Genomic DNA, 18,056 nt, shown 5'->3' on the forward strand with positions numbered 1-18,056 from the left:
GCGAGCAGCCTGCACACCACAACTAGACAGCAGGCCTCGCTCTCCACAAGAAGACAAAAGCCTGTGCGGCAAAAGAGACCCAGCTACTAAACAATAAATAAAAATTAAAAATAATCCTGTAAGCATTCCCCTGGGTAGTGATGGGATTTGTCTCCCAGGTTAAAGGATGTCCACTTGGTATAAAATCAGTGTATACAGTGAATGTATATACTTTAATTTTTATATACATACTCATTCATGGTGCAAAGGCAATGGGCATTTTGTGGGGGGAAGTTGTCACCAGTAACAGTGATGTGTAAGGGTGACATAAATCAAGGAAATCACAATACAAAAAATTCATACACACACAAAGAATCATACTACTCATTACACATAGAGACACATCCAGTCCCATAGACACAAACTACACTGCTAACCATAACACAGCTTCTTCCTGGAACTACAGTAAGGCCATATTACTTTACTTGTATTACTTTCTATCAACAGGGCCGCTCTACTCATTTCCAGTGGGAATTATGAATCAGTTTCACCTCTACATTAAAACCGCCTGAAAGCCCCAACTTTCTCATCTACAAAGCATTTCCTCCCCAAGCAAGTGATTCTAGAATGCATACGCTGAAAGGGCCACTTGCAAGTACAGAAGAGAAGAGCTAGAAGGATAAGCTCACAGTGACGCGCAGGCTTTGCTTCATTTGGGGACTGTACAAAACCTGATGAGAAACAGCGGCGGAGTCCAAACCCTGATGAGAAGCCAGCAAGATCGGAGCACACAGACTCAGGACGAAAGGCAAGACCTTATCCTGGAGGAGGGCATTTCCAAGTCCATTGAGGTTGGAAACTACATAGTTCTTTTCCTAGAGGAAAAGTTGCTCCAGAAGAGAAAACTCTATACTCTCTAGAGTGTAAGGAACGCTAACAATTTTAATGTCTTAAGGACAGGCACCATGAGTTGGTAATAAGTCTCTCACTGCACACTTTTCCAATCAAGGGAATCATTCATATCTGGAACGGACACCCACCAATACACATAGTTAATTCTATTAAAAAAAGAAATGAACCAATATTTCTATCTCAGACCAAGAAAAAACAAACAGCTTCCCAGCAGCTTGCCTTGGAGACACATGGAGTCTCCTCTGTCCTGTCACAAGGCGGGTGACTGGCAGGTCCTCGTGGAAGCTAGAGGGACACAGGGAAGCTGTCAGAACACTGGAGAGGCTGCTCAGGAGCCATGCAGGGGGCTTTCTCTGTGTGTAGGCATGGGGTGGTGTGCATGGATGTGGGAGGTTAACAAGCACAGGCTGAACTTGTGTTCATCCATCCTCTTCGGAGGAGGAAGGAAAGCAAAGAAGAGGAGGAAAGAAATGAAAACAGAGCTTTGGTTTTCCAGCTAAGAGGAACCTAATCAAAAGGAAATATTCAATCTAAAAAAGGAAAACTCTAAAAGGCGTTCTCCTTTTCAGTGACAGAGACCAAACACTCCTCCTGCCTGTTTTGAGCTCCTGCTAAATTGCCAGTGTCTCTTGATTTTTCCTGGATCGCTCTTCCTCCAGAATCCACAGTTGCTGCTACCCTACTCATCATGTTTTCTATGAGACTTTGTACTTGATTAAAAGCAAACTCTGTTAGAGGAGTGAATTCAATCCTGGGCAAAGTATGCTACTGTATTTATTAACTAATTACTTGTCTTAGAGAAAATCAAATATACAAGATTGATAATACTGAATTCTTACCATTTAAATATAGCCACTGTCAATATAAGCATATTTCTCTATCAATATGTATTTTCTATACAGTGTATGCATGTCCACTGGGTCATTGTCTGTCCGTAATCATAGGGGTCGTAAGTGTGGTGGGACAGTTGATCATACAAAGCATAGAGTAAGCACTGCCGGTCTCTAAATCAGCCAGGTAGGAGATTATCAGCAAGAGCCATGGTCACCAGGCTAACAATCAAGTTTGAGTTCTTAGCTGCTGCTATCCCTTGCGTGTGTGCTGCAGGAAATATCTCCTGAGGAAATGTGCAGACAGGAAGATTCACAATCACACTATGTGGATTCAACACAAGTCCACCTCCAAACGCCCTCATTCACACAATCCCAGCCATCTAACTGATGCAACTGCGTCTGGAGACACTGGAGTGTGGCCAGCGCGTTCTCCTGGGAGATCAACCTCTTGTTCTGTGTCCCCAGCCCTCACTGCCTGTAGGGACCCAGGATCAGGGTGCCTCTCCAACCAGAGCCGGCAAGAGGGCCCCACCTTCATCAGCTGGATTTTCCCTCAGCAGAGGGATGGACCCTTAGTACTGATGATATTCATAGGCTGTTCTGTGCACCTGTGAATAGAAAGAAGAAAAGAGTGTGAGGGTCTCAGCATCATGCCTTCTGTGCACTAAGTCTGCTGTTATCTGATGTTTGTCCTCAGACAACTAAAACTCTTTAAGTTAAAGGCCCCAAAAGAAAACAGAGTGGATCCCTATTGAAAAGGCTGAAATATTTCATGTAAGATCTGTTTCAATTTGACCAACAACTACAAAAATCATTTTCAAAAAGAGAGTTTCTCCTGAGGAAAGTGCCTACTGTTATACAGTAATAACTGATGCTGTCTTTTTTTAATGTCCTTTTGAATCAGATCTGTGTTGATAAGAGATTGACCCTCAATATTCCCCCAACCAAGGAAATTGTATACATCAGTGAAGCGTACACTGTCAGATATCTATAACTGTACTCAACTGAATAAAAATCGAACAAGAGAAGCAACATTCTTATCCCAGAGGAAGACAGGTGAGCTTACCTGCAGGTTACCCAGGCTGTGTTCCTCAATCAGGACTGGGGCAGTCAGTCCCCGCACCAGTTCTTCGTGGGGGCTAGAGGGACTTGTAGCTGTCAGAACACTGGTGAGGCTGCTCAGGAGTCACTCAGGGGGGTTTTCTTGATGGGGACATGGGGCGGAGTGCATGCATGTGGGAGGTTCATGACTATGGACTGAGCTGCCGTTGAATCATCCTCTTTTCTGGATGAAGGAGAGCAAAGGAGAGAAACAGGAAAGATATGAAAAGGAGCTTCTGCATTTTAACGAATGGAACCTAAACAATGGGGAAAAAGAAACACCAAAATGCCTGCTAGTTCTCCATGACAGAGACCCATGACCCTCCTGCCTGTGCTGAGCTTCTGCTAAATCACCCCTCTCTTCTGGATTTCTTCCCAGATCACTGCCTCCCCAGGATCTGCAGTGGAAGCTATTGTACTTAGCAGGTCCTCTAAGACGGTGTTCTTGATTAAGAGCAAACTCTGTTAGAGGACTGCATTCAATCCCACCTTTTCAAAATAGCTATTATCAATCATGTGATATTTTTTTCCCAGCTTCATTTTCCAAACAATCTGTGCATGTCCACTGTGTCAGTGGCTGTCCACACTCACATAAGTCATACATTTAGTGGGACAGTTCATTACGGAGAAGAACCGTGGGAGTGGATGCTGACTATCTCTGACCCAGCTGTGCAGGAGATTTGCCACAAGAGTCACGGTCACTAGGCGAACTACCAATTTCCACTGTGAGATGTATTTGACACCTTCCCTTGAGACTGTGCTACAGGGTTTAATCAGTGTAAGACTTAAGGACATGTCACCCAGTACAACAAAGCATCTCCCTGGTCGTTATCTGCTTTTGTCCTTTTTTAAGCCATGACACTAGCACCAACATATATGAGCTACACTGTCTACACGAGGCCACACAGCTCTCAGAATGTGTGAGCTGGCCAGGAGGATGTGAGTCCCGAGGTATCTTTCACACTAATACCTGTGCCAAAGTTGACTGCTAATCCGCCTAGAGGTGCCCTGGGTTCTGTGACCACTGAGACTACCTTATAATGATGGGCAGGATCTGGACATTTGGAGCTGCTAATACCTCCATGCATGGATGTAGATGCAGGGATCCCCTTGCTCCATGACTGAGGTTCTCACGGCTGAGTGAAAATGCAGGTCAAGGGTCCAGAGCAGCCACACTGGAACCACCCCTGAGTTCTCAGTCTGGCTTTCCCTCTTAGGAGGTCAGGAGCTTGGGCCATTTGTCTCAGCACCGTCTCCGTCTGAGGAAAATGAACCAAATTAACCAAATCTGAGGAGTGAATGAGTTGGGGAAAGAATCAGGTAAGGTATAGCCAGCAGGCAGTGGTGATGAGAAGTCTTTACAAAGTTGACAGTTGACCTGTGCTGTGTAAGAGGGAAATATCTCCTGAGGAAACACACACACACACGGAGCTTCAAAAGCACACCACGTGGGCTCACACACGTGTCCCCAACCTTGGTGCAGACAGGCCCGCAGCATCTAAATGCGGTGCTTGTCTCCAGGGACCATGGAGACATGGCCTCTCTTCCTGGGAGATCACTCTCTTGCTCTGTGCTCCCAGCCCTCACTCCCTGTAGGGCCTCAGAATCAGGGAGCCTCTCCAACCAGAGCCAGGCAGAAAGCCCACCTTCATGAGCCAGACTGGCTCCTTAGCAGTGGGATGACCCCTGAACATGTGTGGTCTCCAATGTCTGTGCCATCCACCTGTGATTAGAGAGAAGAAGAGAGTGTGAGGCTGTCAGCCTCTGGTGTCCTCTGCCCTAAGTCTTCTCTTATCTGACTTCTGCCCTCAGAAAACTCTGTATGCCAATGGCCACAAAAGAAAACAGAAAACTTTCCTACCCCTGTTGAAGAGGCTGGACTATTTCATGTACAATCTCACCGTTTCAATGTGACCAACTATTACAAAAGTCTTTTTCAAGGAGGAAAAATTTCTGCAGAGATAAGTACCTCCTGTTACACAGAAGTACCTGATACTGTCTTTTTTTAATGTCTTTGCAGGGGGAGTCTTTTCTTAAAATTAACTACTTTATTTTAATTGGAGGATAATTGCTTTACAATGTTGTGGTGGGTTTTGCCATACACTGACGTGAATCAGGCATGGGTGCACATATGTCCCCCAGACCTGACCCCCCTCCCACTTTCCTCCACCCCATCCCTCTGGGTTGCCCCAGAGCACCAGCTTTCAGTGCCCAGCTTCATGCGTCAAACTTCCCCTGGTCATCTGTTTTACATAATACACGTTTCACTGCTATTCTCTCAAATCATCCCACCTTCGCCTTCTCCCACAGACCCCAAAAGTCTATTCTTTACATCCGTATCTCTTTTGCTGCCTTGCATAGAAGATGGTCATTACCATCTTTCTAAATTCCATGTATATGTGTCAATATCCCTTATTGGTATCTCTCTGACTTACTTCACTCTGTATAATCGGCTCCAGTTTCATGCACCTCATTAGAACTAACTCAAATGTGTTCTTTTTTATAGTTGAGTACTATTCCATTGTGTACATGTACCACACCTTGCTTATCCATTCCTCTGCTGGTGGACATCTAGGTTGCTTCCATGTCTTAGCTATTGTAAATAGTGCTGCAATGGACACTGGGTTACATGTATCTCTTTCAGTTCTGGTTTCCTCAGGGTGTATGCCCAGCAGTGGTATTGCTGAGTCATATGGCAGTTCTGTTTCCAGTTTTTCAAGAAGTCTCTACACTGTTCTCCACAGCACCTGCACCAGTTTGCAGTCCCATGAATTGAATCAGGTCTGTGTTGATAGCAGATTTACCCTCAATATTCCCCCCAATCAAGGAAATTGTATACATCAGTGGTAATGTACATTGTCAGATTTCTATAACTGTATATGATTGAATAAAAAAATAAAGAAATGAAGCAACACTCTTATCCCAGATAAAGAAGTTGAGCTTACCTCCCAGGCACACAAAGCCTGTTCTTCAGTCCAGGCTTGGGGCAGCTCCTCCACCTCTTCTTCATGGGGAGCTAGAGGGACACAGAGTAGCTGTTAGAACACCGGTGAGGCTGCTCAGGAATTGCTCGTGGTTTTTTCTTGATGAGGACAGGGGTGGAGTGTATGCATGTGGGAGGTTAGTGACTATGACTGAGCTGCCATTAAATCATCCTCTTTGCTTGGTGAAGGAGAGGAATGGGAAAGAAATCAGAGTTTCTGCATTTTAATGAATGGGAACCTAACAGATCAGAAAAAAGAAATGCTGAAATGCATGCTGATTCAACACAATGATTCAAGATGGCAGAGTAGAAGCACGTTTACTCATCTTCTGAGACAATTCCAAAGTTGCAACTCGCTGCTCAACAACTATCAACAGGACAATGTTGGACCCCACCTAGAAAAGATACCCCACATCCACGGGCAAAGGAGAAGCCCCAGTGAGATGGTAGGAGGTGTGATATCACATTTAGAATCAAACCCCTTACCCTCCAGAGTAGCTCAAAGTGCTCAAACTAAACCTTGCATGCACCAGGACCCAGGGACCTCACAACAGACTAAGCCAGACCTGCCTTTAAGGGCTTGAGTGCCTCCTACAGAGGTGTGGATCAGCAGAGGCCTTCCATGGAGACAGGGTCTCTGGCTGCTGCAGAGCTGGGAGGCACAGTATATGGCAAAAGTCTTCTTGCAGGAGGTCACCATTAGCCCCACCATAGAGCTGCCGAGCAGACGACCCACGAACTGGAGAACAGTTATACCAAGAGGCTTTTGCACTGCTGCAAAAGTTCTAGCAAAGGGACTGAGACCCCTAGGGAATTTGACTTTGAAGGCCACTGGGATTTGACTACAGAACTTCCACAGGACTGGGGAAACAGACTCTTGGAGGGCACAAACAAAATCTTGTGCCCACCAGGACCCAGGAGAAAGGAACAATGACCCTCCCAAGAGACTGAGCCAGACTTGCTGGTGAGTGTCCAGGAGTCTCCAAGCAGGGGTGTGGGTCAACAGTAGCTTGCCACAGGCGAGGTCAGGGGTACTGAATAAAAACAGCCGGGGGAGGTGGAGCTTGCTAGCATAAAGCGTTGGAAGGAGGTCTTCATTACTGTCACTACCCCTACCATATTTTGGCCTCAGGCCAAACTACATGGAGGGAACACAACCCCACCCATCAACAGAAAATTAGATTAAAGATTTTACTGAGCATGGCCCAACCTGTCAGAGCAAGACCCAGATTCCCCCATAGCCAGTCCCTCCCATCATAAAGCTTCCTTGTGCCTCTTACCCTTACCGATAAAAGTGGAGACAGAATGAAAACCACAATCATAGAAAACTAACCAAACTGATCACACAGATCACATCCTTGTCTAACTCAATGAAACTATGAGCCATGCCTTGTAGGGCCAGCCAAGACAGATGGGTCTTGGTGGAGAGTTCTGACAGAACGTGGTCTGATGGAGAAGGGAATGGCAAACCACTTCAGCATTCTTGCCTTGAGAACCCCAAGAACAGTATGAAAAGGCAAAAAGAGATATGCTACTGGAGAAGAGTGGAGAAATAGCTCCAGAAAGAATGAAGAAAGAAAGAAAAATGAAGTCACTCAGTCATGTCTGATTCCTTGTGACCCCATGGAGCCTTCCAGGCTCCTCTGTCCATGGGATTTTCCAAGCAAGAGCACTGGAGTGGGTTGTCATTTCCTTCTCCAGGGGATCTTCCCTACCCAGGGATCAAATCAGGGTCTCTTGCATTGTAGGCAGACGCGTTATCGCCTGAACCATGAGAGCAGAGACAAAAGAAAGCATGAAGAGGCTGAACCAAAAGAGAAAACAGCACCCAGCTGTGGATGTGACTGGTGATGAAAGTAAAGTCTGATGCTGTAAAGAACAACATTGCAAAGGAACCTGGAATGTTAGGTCCATGAATCAAGGTAAATTGGAAGCAGTCAACAGGAGATGGCAAGAGTAATATCAGCATTTTAGGAATCAGTGAACCAAAATGGACCTGAATGGGCAAATTTAATTCAGAGGATCACTACATCTACTACTGTGGTCAAGAATCTCTTAGAAGAAATAGAGTAGCCCTCACAGTCAACCAAAGAATCCAAAATCCACTACTTGGGTGCAGTCTCAAAAATGACAGAATGATCTCTGTTTGTTTCCAAAGCAAACCATTCAGTATCACAGTAATCCTGTGGACAGGTAAGTCTGGCATGTTGCAGTCCATGGGGCCCCAAAGAGTTGGACACAACTGAGTGACTGAACTGAACTGAACTAAAAAATACATACTAGCTTTCCATGACAGAGACCCATGACTCTCCTGCCTGTTTTGAGCTTTTGCTAAATCACCCCCTCCTCTGGACATCTTCCCAGATCACTGCCTCTCCAGGATCCACAGTGGAAGCTCTTTGTACTTAGCAAGTCTTCTATGAGACTTTGTTCTTGATTAAAAGCAAACTCTGTTAGAGGACTGCATTCAATCCTACCTTTTCAAAATAGCTTTCATCAATCGAGATATTTTTCCTCAGGCTTCATTTTCCAAACAATGAGTGCATGTCCACTGAGTTGGTGGCTGTCCTCTCACAGAAGTGGCTGTCCACTCACAGAAGTCATACATTTAGTGGGACAGTCCATTATGGAGAGGAACCATGGGGTGGACGCTGACTATCTCTGTCCCAGCTGTGCAGGAGATTTACAACAAGAGTCATGGTCACTAGGCTATCTATCAAGTGCCACTGTGAGATGTATTTGGCACCTTCCCTTGAGAGTGTGCTATAGGGTTTAATCAACGTAAGGCTTATGGACAGGTCACCCAATACAATGAAATATCGCCCTGATCATTATCTGCTTTTGCCCTTGTTTAAGCAATGACAGTGGCACCAGAGATATGACTTACATTGTCTGCATGAGGCCACACAACTCTCAGAATGTGTGAGCTGACCAGGAGGATGCGAGTCCCGAGGTCCCTCTCACTCTAATAGCTGTGCCAAAGTTGACTCTTAATCCACCTAGAGGTGCCCAGGGTTCTGTGACCACTGAGGCTACCTTATAAGGATGGGCAGGATCTGGACCTCTGGAGCTACTAATACCTCCACGCATGGACATAAATGCAGGGACCCCCTTGCTCCATGACCGAGGTTCTCGAGGTCAGGAGCTTGGGCCATTTGTCTCAGCACCATCTCCATCTGAAGAAAATGAATAGAACCAAAACTTCTCAATATCGACGGTTTGTGAAAAGACCTACACCTGTGAAGTTACTGAATTAAAATTTAAAATACTGTACTGATAGCTGAATATGGTAATGATGCATCAATGGAGTAATGCTATCATGTGAATGAGTTTTCTGCTATTTAAAATTAATTACCATCACTCTATCAGTATTTCAAATTATTCACAGTCTGAATTGCTTCCTCTTGATAAAAAGGTGAAGTTAGTTTATACAATAAAAGAGTTTAGCATAGGCCAGATACTCTTATTGTTATTTATATATTCTATGATAAATCTAACTTAATTACCATAACAACTCTGCGAGGTAGATCTTATCTGCAAAGCTACTGAAAAAAGTGAAAGTCACTCAGGCCTGTCCAACTCTTTGTGACCCCATTGACTGAATCTTCTGTCCATGAAATTCTCCAAAAGAGAATACTGGAGTGGGTTGCCGTTCCCTTCTCCACGGGACCTTCTGGACCCAGGGATCGAACCCAGGTCTCTTGCATTGCAGGGGGATTCTTTCATATCTGAGCTCCTTACCAGGGAAGCCCTTAAGATTATGGAAGCCCTTGTTAAGTAGTTAGCATATGCCACCCAAGGAGTAAAAGGTAGAGTTGGAATTTGAATCGAAGTAACCTGATTCTAGGATGAAAGTTTTCAAGTACTAGGCTATAGCTACACTACCAAATAAATAAATACAAAGATAAGGTCTAAAATAAAGTAATAAAGAATTTTTTTAAATTCATTTCTGTTAAAAGGAGATACCACTCACTATGCAGTTATCAAAATGGCTAAACTCCAAAAAATAGAAAACACCAAATACTGATGAAGATATAGAGCAACAGGAACTCAATTCATTAACTGCTGCTGGAATGTAAAGTGGTACAAGCATTTTGCAGGTTTCTTATGAAGCTAAATATAGGTTACCTACCACATCATCTAGCAATCACACTCCTACTTAATTATCCAAATGCACTGAAAACATAAACGCCTCCACACCGATGCTTAGAGCAACTTTATTCATAACTGCAAAAAATTGGAAGTAATCAAGTTGTCCTTCAATAAGTGAATAAACTGTGATACATCCATGCAGTAGATTATCCAGCAATAAAAAGAAATGATTTATTGAGCCTTGAAAGAAACAGAGAAGCTTTAAAGAGATATCACTAAGTGAAAGAAGTTCTCAAAAGCCTGAATAAATGGATACTATCAACCATATGACATTCTGGAAAAGGCAAAGCTGTACAGATGTTTAAAAGATCAGGCCTTGCCAGAAGTTTGGTGGAAGAGTTTGGTAGAAGGGGAGGGGAAACAGAAATGAGTAAGTGGAGCATAGGGGTCTTTAGGGTGACAAAACCATACAATATTATTTGTCAAAACTCATAGAACTACACCACACAAAGCATGAACCCTAACATAAACTATGGTGCTTACTTAATAATCATATAACAACACTGGTTGTAAAAATTGTAATAAAAAATAAAGAAATGTAATTAATAAAAAAAGGTTTGTGGTGTTAGAAATAATCTCTAATATCATGTATTACTTTTGTGCACAGAAATTCAATGAAAGAAACAACATTTATTAAAAGGATTGTTTCTCACACTTGTGACTGATTAAACAAGAGGAAGCTGGCAAGGCATACAGTCAGAAAGAACAGTCTTGACTGGAAACTATATGCACTGAAGCTTGGAATCGCTGGACATAGAAAGGGTCTATCCTCTTTTAACAGGGTTTCCCAGGGGGCCCAATGGTACATGCCTGCCAGTGTGGGAGACATGGGTTCGATCCCTGGGTCAGAAACATCCCCTGAAAAAAGAGAGAGCAATCCACTCGAATATTCTTGCTGGGAAAATAGCATGAACAGAGGAGCCTGGTGGGCTACCATCCATGGGTTCACTAAGAGTGGGACATGACTAAGCACCCACATACCCTCTTTTAAAGGCCTTTTGATTAATTAAGTCAGGCCCACCCAGGACAATGTTCAGTTCAATTCAGTCACTCAGTCATGTCCGACTCTTTGCAACCCCATGAATTGCAGCACGCCAGACCTCCCTATCCATCACCAGCTCCCGGAGTTCACTCAAACTCACGTCCATCGAGTCAGTGATGCCATCCAGCCATCTCATTCTCTATCGTCCCTTTCTCCTCCTGCCCCCAATCCCTCCCACCATCAGGGTCTTTTCCGATGAGTCAACTCTTCTCATCAGGTGGCCAAAGTATCGGAGTTTCAGCTTCAGCATCAGTCCTTCCAAAGAACACCCAGGACTGATCTTCTTTAGAATGGACTGGCTGGATCTCCCTGCAGTCACTGGACCATTCAGGACAATGTATCTTTTAATAAAATTGAATGCTTAGGACTGATTAATTAAATCAGTTTAATTATAGCTGCAAAATCCCTACACAACAGTGCATAGATGAGTGTATAACTGAGTCATTGGGAGGTGTGTGCGTGCACTACAAGCTAGCTGTTTCACAGCCTCCTTGAAGTTTCACAGGAGTGTAGCTCCTGTGGCCTACCCAATGTAGAAACAAACTAGAAAGGGAATTCTGGAGGATTTCGTTCAGAAGCAAAGCTGTGTGGGAAACCGTGACAGTGGATACAGCAGGCACGGTAGTCTTGGGGGAACCACTGTGGACAAGGAAAGCAAATCCGTTTTCTGAGTAAGTGTATTTTCTAGTAAAAGCAAGGTGTTACCCAATCCCATAAACAAAGAGCTTTAATGTAGTCAACCTGCCACCAGGTAGCTGGCTGATCACCTCAGAGAACTCCGGGTCAGTCTCCATTGATGGGATATGAACATTCCACAATGTCTACAGCCAGGCCAGCCTTGGGGGTGGAATTCAGCGTTGCTACGCTCATGCTGATGCCATCCTTGTCACCAAGGCTGCTTTGTTCGTGAGTCACTGGGCAAAGACAGAAATGGCTGAGCAGGATGCTGACAGACATTCACAGTACAGGCCATCTTAGTCACCTGATTATTAACGTCCCTCTCTCTCTCTCTTTTTAACTAATTCACCTGGGACACAAATATCTTCCTGTCCTGTTTCCAAAGATCTCTATCCACATACCAGCTGTAAGACTCTTTTATCATGAATCTTAGAACTGTGTCCCTGATCATTCCACCCTACCATGGAATGGCCACATTTCATGAATTGATAGAGAGCCGGTCATTTGGCACCTCTCCTTCAAGGTAAAAGCAAACGAGCCATTTCACTGACTGAAGCTCTGCCTTTTACTGAAAAACAGGTAGGTGTGCCTGACACACAGTGAGGCTAAACAAGACCAAAAGGTCAGAGTGAGGAGCCCAGAAGGTGTACTGAGGGCTCTGCAGAGAGGAGTGGTTCATGCCTTAAGAGCCCCAAACTCCCTGAAAGTTCAGTGAAGCCCTTTTCTAGGAGGGTGGTGGAGGGGCGTGGTGAGTTGCTGTAAACATCTTGGGGTCAGAGCCCTTGTTCTGGAGGTCAGGCATTGTCAGGTAACTGTGTTCCTGTAAATGCCTAATGAGTCTTATTCTCTCTTCTGCCAAAAAAGGGCAGGTCCTGCGGCACAACTTACCCCCTCCAAAGTCCAGTCCTGGCTGAGTTAGAGCTCAGCTGGCAGCGCCCTCAGGGCCGGGTCCTCAGACCCTGCTCAGCCATCAGTGCTGAGGGAGCCGGGCACCCAACCCAACCGGCCCTAAGGCTCCTCAGGTGGCCCACATGGGGGGCATGCAGGTCCTGCAGACGGCGTCCCAGGCAGACTGAGCTGCCGTGAGGTGGCAGAGGCAGGGAGAGGGTCACCACTACCTCAAGGCCTGGGCCCAGCCAGTGGGGTCCCACAATGAGGGCTCTGGAGAAGAGCAGGACACAGCCTCCTACCTGTCCCCTGGGCCCCCAGATCACCCGCTGGCCCAAGGCTGGATGAACTGGAGGGCCCTGAGGAGAAGGCCGGGGTCCAACTCTTACCTCCCTGTCTGCCTGATGATCACCTTGGCTGAGTGTCCCCACTAACGGTCACTCACTGACAGTTGCTTGCTTGGGGGAGGGGCCCACTGCAAGGCTGAGTGGGACTGGTTGCCTGGAAACGGGGTGCCGAGTAAGAGCTCACAGTTACAGCCCAGTGAAGGGCTGCGCTTGGCAGCGCTCTCTGCTCTGTTACGGGGAGAGTCTCCATTCACCCCTGTCCTTTCGAGATGCCCCCAGACAGAAACTAGATGGCCACGGCCGCCAGCTCTGGGTGGTCTCTTCGTATCATGCAGTACTGTCTTTACGGGGCTCAAGAATGTGATATATGAGTGGAAGGAAGCCATGGGCATTTGAGCTACTTCCTCCCACAACCTACTTTTTCTCTCAGCACCTGCTCCAGCCCCGTCTCCTCCAGACCACTTCCGTTTGATAACGGAGCCCTGTGACACCTGCCTGACTTTGTGCCTTGGCAGGTCAGAAAACCTTGCCTCATGATGCATGGTAACTCGGTGGCCCACAGTCAAGCTGTAGTCTTTCACGAGACCCAGAAACAAGCCAAAAGCTATGTTCCAAAGGACACTAGCTTTCCACAGATGCTGTCTGGACTTTGTTCCCAAACCCTAAGGGTGGGAGATGTGATTCACCTGTAGGGGCCTGCCAATGGCACTGAGCAATATCTCTATCTGCCAATAATTCTTCAAGCACTATAAGATCTGCAGGTTCATGTGGCTTACGTGGCAGAGAAGTTTCCGCTGGAGGCCCTGGGCTTCCAGTCTGCTGCAGTCTACCCGTTCTGACTGCAGCCTGTAGACAGTAAGCGTTAACCCAGTGTTGAATATTCTCTGACTCTTAATGAATATTGCTTGTCTATGTACTTTTCTATTCCTGTGCTCAAGAAACTTCTTTTACACCCATAGTTTACCACCATTAAAATGAATGCTGGGCTTCCCTGGTGAATCGGTGGTAAAGAATCACTTGCCAATTCAGGAGATGCGGTTTGATCCCTGAGTTGCGAAGATTCCCCCAGAGGAGGAAAATGGCAACCCACTCCAGTATTATTGCCTGGAGAGTCCCGTGAACAGAGGAGCCTCATAGCTACAGACCGTGCGGTAGCAAAGGAGCTATAGATGGCAGCAACTAAACACCAACAACATTAATGTCTGGTATATGGCAGGAGCTTTAAATAAGTGCATTGAATTCATCTGAATTTAGTACTTGTTTCTGGTACAAGTGATTATCCACATACACATGTAACTTCCAAGAGCCACATGTTTACACACATGTGCACATGTGCTCACATCAATATACACAAGAGTTTTGAAGAAAGCAATCATTGAGTAATAACCTCGTCATTCAGTACCTCCTAATGAAGATGTGTCTAGTACTCTCTTCTAGGCCATGTCCTTGATTAAATATTTTAAAACTCACTTCATCTCACCAATTTTGGGTCTACTTATTTATACATGTGCTTTAAAAAAGTCCTATTCTATCAGATTCGGTGGATCATACATGGATTTCAGTGCCTCATTGAACTAAGGTCATTGCAAAACCACAAGGTTAGACATTAGCAATTTTTCATGAACGTATTTTTGATGATTAATATAATTAGTCTGAGTAATTATGGGATTGATACATTCACAGATTGGTCTAATTAGCCTTTGAGCAGACTGATGGCTCAATTTAAAAACTAATAAATTCTCTGGCTGATCTCCACACACCTTCTATACTTGGTTCGATTAACACCCATGCTTTTGGTAAAGTACCTGGGCAAAGGGCTAAAACTTAGCCAATCAGTTTTCAAAAATCACATTGTTTTCATGGGTATATATCACTCCTGAGTACTTGATTCCTTTGGTATATATCTATATATATGTATAGAGAGAGAGAGTGATGCTTATGACAGTGATCAACATTTTCCATTTATTTGCATATAGACTAGGTATTAAAAGCCTTCTATGTCTCAATGATATGAGTGAGTAATTTTAGAAAATCTAGAAATACTGGCAAAAATGCAGGAAATTAAGCTATATTTTTAGTTCTCTGTCATCTGGAGATTTCCTAGAGAATTAGGAACAAATTTCCTTTGCTCTTGACAGATAAAGTTGACTTCCTCCAAATATTCATTTTTGCCTAATTATATGTATGTTCATGCTCAGTTGCTCACTCACGTCCAACTCTTCGTGACCCCATGGACTGTAGTCCAGCAGGCTCCTCTGTCTATGGGATTTCCCAGGCAAAAGTGCTGGAATGGATTTCCATTTCTTCCTCCAAGGAAAGTTTCCCAACCCAGGGATGGAACCTACATCTCCTGTGGCTCCTGAATTGGCACGTAGATTCTTTGCCACTGAGCCACCTGGGAAGCCCAAATCTCTGTATAGGGGCCATGATAAATAAAGGTTGCTTTTAAAGCTATTTGCAGGTCTTTGCCTGAAATAAAAAAAATAATATAATCATATTAATACATGTGTAATTTCTGGTATTGTTTCTATTCCACATAGTAAATCTACCTAAGCTGTATTCACATTTAATAAACTTTTAAATACATTTGAATATTTAAATAAATATAGCTACAGCTGTATTCTATACACAAGTCTCCTTGACATTAAGGTCTTTTATTATGATAAATCTACTGATGCATACACTCAGGCAGTAGATGCAAACTATTACAATGTAGGCTGATTATAATGTGAGAGCTACTGCATGATCAGAACTCACTCACCAGGCGGTGAGCAATACACAATTTTATTCATTTCTATGTTATTTTAAACCTAACTAAACCTGTACCATCTAAAATACATTCTAACAACTTATATAAATGGTGCAAATTAGCACTTAGCTGCAGAAAACATCAGTCATAATCATACACTATTTTTATCAGAAAATACTGTAATTTTATACTATAATAGTGTCTCTTCAATGTAGAAATAATTGTTAGTAGTCCAGTGGCATGTTTGCCAGAATTCTCATTAGTAACTTAGTAACTTGGACATTACAATCCAAGCCTTATTAAATTTTGCCCATAACACATTATTTTCCTTTTAGACACTTAGTACCTACTAACTACCACTTCTCACTATCTCTTGTCGTACACACTGCTGCTGCTAACTCGCTTCAGTCGTGTCCAACTCTGTGTGACCCCATAGACGGCAGCCCACCAGGCTCGCCCGTCCCTGGGATTCCCCAGGCAAGAACACTGGAGTGGGTTGCCATTTCCTTCTCCAATGCAGGAAAGTGAAAAGTGAAAGTGAAGTTTCTCAGTTGTGTCCAACTCTTTGAGACCCCATGGACTGCAGCCTACCAGGCTCCTCCGTCCATGGGATTTTCCAGACAAGAACACTGGAGTGAGTTGCCATTTCCTACTCCAGGGGATCTTCTCAACCCAGGAATCGAACTTACATCTCCTGTGTCTCCTGCATTGCAAGCGGATTCTTTACCGTTGAGCTATCACATCAGGGAAGCCCTGTCTCTGCAGGGCTTTTAGATAATCCCTGTTTATATTCTTCAAGTGTGTTCATCTTTACTCCAGTATCTAATCTGTTTTTAGTATCATCAAATAATTTCCCATTCACAGTGTCTTCCTTATAGCTATGTTTTCACCTTTCTATTTTTCCTTTAATTACTTGAATCCTATAACACAAATATGCAAAGTACTTTTTGGTACATTTATCCTGTCAGTTCAGTTCAGTAGCTTAGTCATGTCCGACTCTTTGTGGCCCCATGAACCACAGCATGCCAGGCCTCCCTGTCCATCACCAACTCCCGAAGTCCACCCAAACCCATGTCCATTGAGTTGGTGATGCCATCCAAGCATCTCATCCTCTGTCGTCCCCTTCTCCTCCTGCCCTCAATCTTCCCCAGCATCAGGGTCTTTTCCAATGAGTCAGCTCTTTGCATCAGGTGGCCAAAGTATTGGAGTTTCAGCTTCAACATCAGTCCTACCAATGAACACCCAGGACTGATTTCCTTTAGGATGGATGGTTTGGATCTCCTTGAAGTCCAAGAGACTCTCAAGAGTCTTCTCCAACACCACACTTCAAAAGCATCAATTCTTCAGTGCTCAGCTTTCTTCACAGTCCAACTCTCACATCCATACATGACCAGTGGAAAAACCACAGTCTTGACTAGATGGATCTTTGTTGACAAAGTATTGTCTCTGCTTTTTAACATGCTGTCTAGGTTAGTCATAACTTTCCTTCCAAGGAGTAAGCGTCTTTTAATTTCATGGCTGCAGTCACCATCTGCAGTGATTTTGGAGCCCAAAAATAAAGTCTGACACTGTTTCCACCGTTTCCCCATCGATTTGCCAAGAAGTAATGGGACCAGATGCCATGATCTTCGTTTTCTGAATGTTGAGCTTTAAGCCAACTTTTTCGCTCTCCTCTTTCACTTTCATCAAGATGCTTTTTAGTTCCTCTTCACTTTCTGCCATAAGGGTAGTGTCATCTGCATATCTGAGGTTATTGATATTTCTCCCGGCAATCTTGATTCCAGCTTGTACTTCTTCCAGCCTAGTATTTCTCATGATGTACTCTGCATATAAGTTAAATAAGCAGGGTGACAATACACAGCCTTGACGTACTCCTTTTCCTATTTGAAACCAGTCTGTTGTTCCATGTCCAATTCTAACTGTTGCCTCCTGACCTGCATATAGGTTTCTCAAGAGGCAGGTCAGGTGATCTGGTATTCCCATCTCTGTGGGAATTTTCCACACTTTATTGTGATCCACACAGTCAAAGGCTTTGGCATAGTCAATAAAGCAGAAATAGATATTTTTCTGGAACTCTCTTGCTTTTTCCATGATCCAGCGGATGTTGGCAATTTGATCTCTGGTTCTTCTGCCTTTTCTAAAACCAGCTTGAACATCAGGAAGTTCACAGTTCATGTACTGCTAAAGCCTGGCTTGGAGAATTTTGAGCATGACTTTACTAGCATGTGAGATGAGTGCAATTGTGCAGTAGTGTGAGCATTCTTTGGCATTGCCTTTCTTTGGGATTGGAATGAAAACTGACCTTTTCCAGTCCTGTGGCCACTGCTGAGTTTTCCAAATTTGCTGGCATATTGAGTGCAGCCCTTTCACAGCATCATCTTTTAGGATCTGA

This window comes from Ovis canadensis, chromosome 1, assembly GCF_042477335.2.
Source record: "Ovis canadensis isolate MfBH-ARS-UI-01 breed Bighorn chromosome 1, ARS-UI_OviCan_v2, whole genome shotgun sequence".
Lineage (NCBI taxonomy): Eukaryota > Metazoa > Chordata > Mammalia > Artiodactyla > Bovidae > Ovis > Ovis canadensis.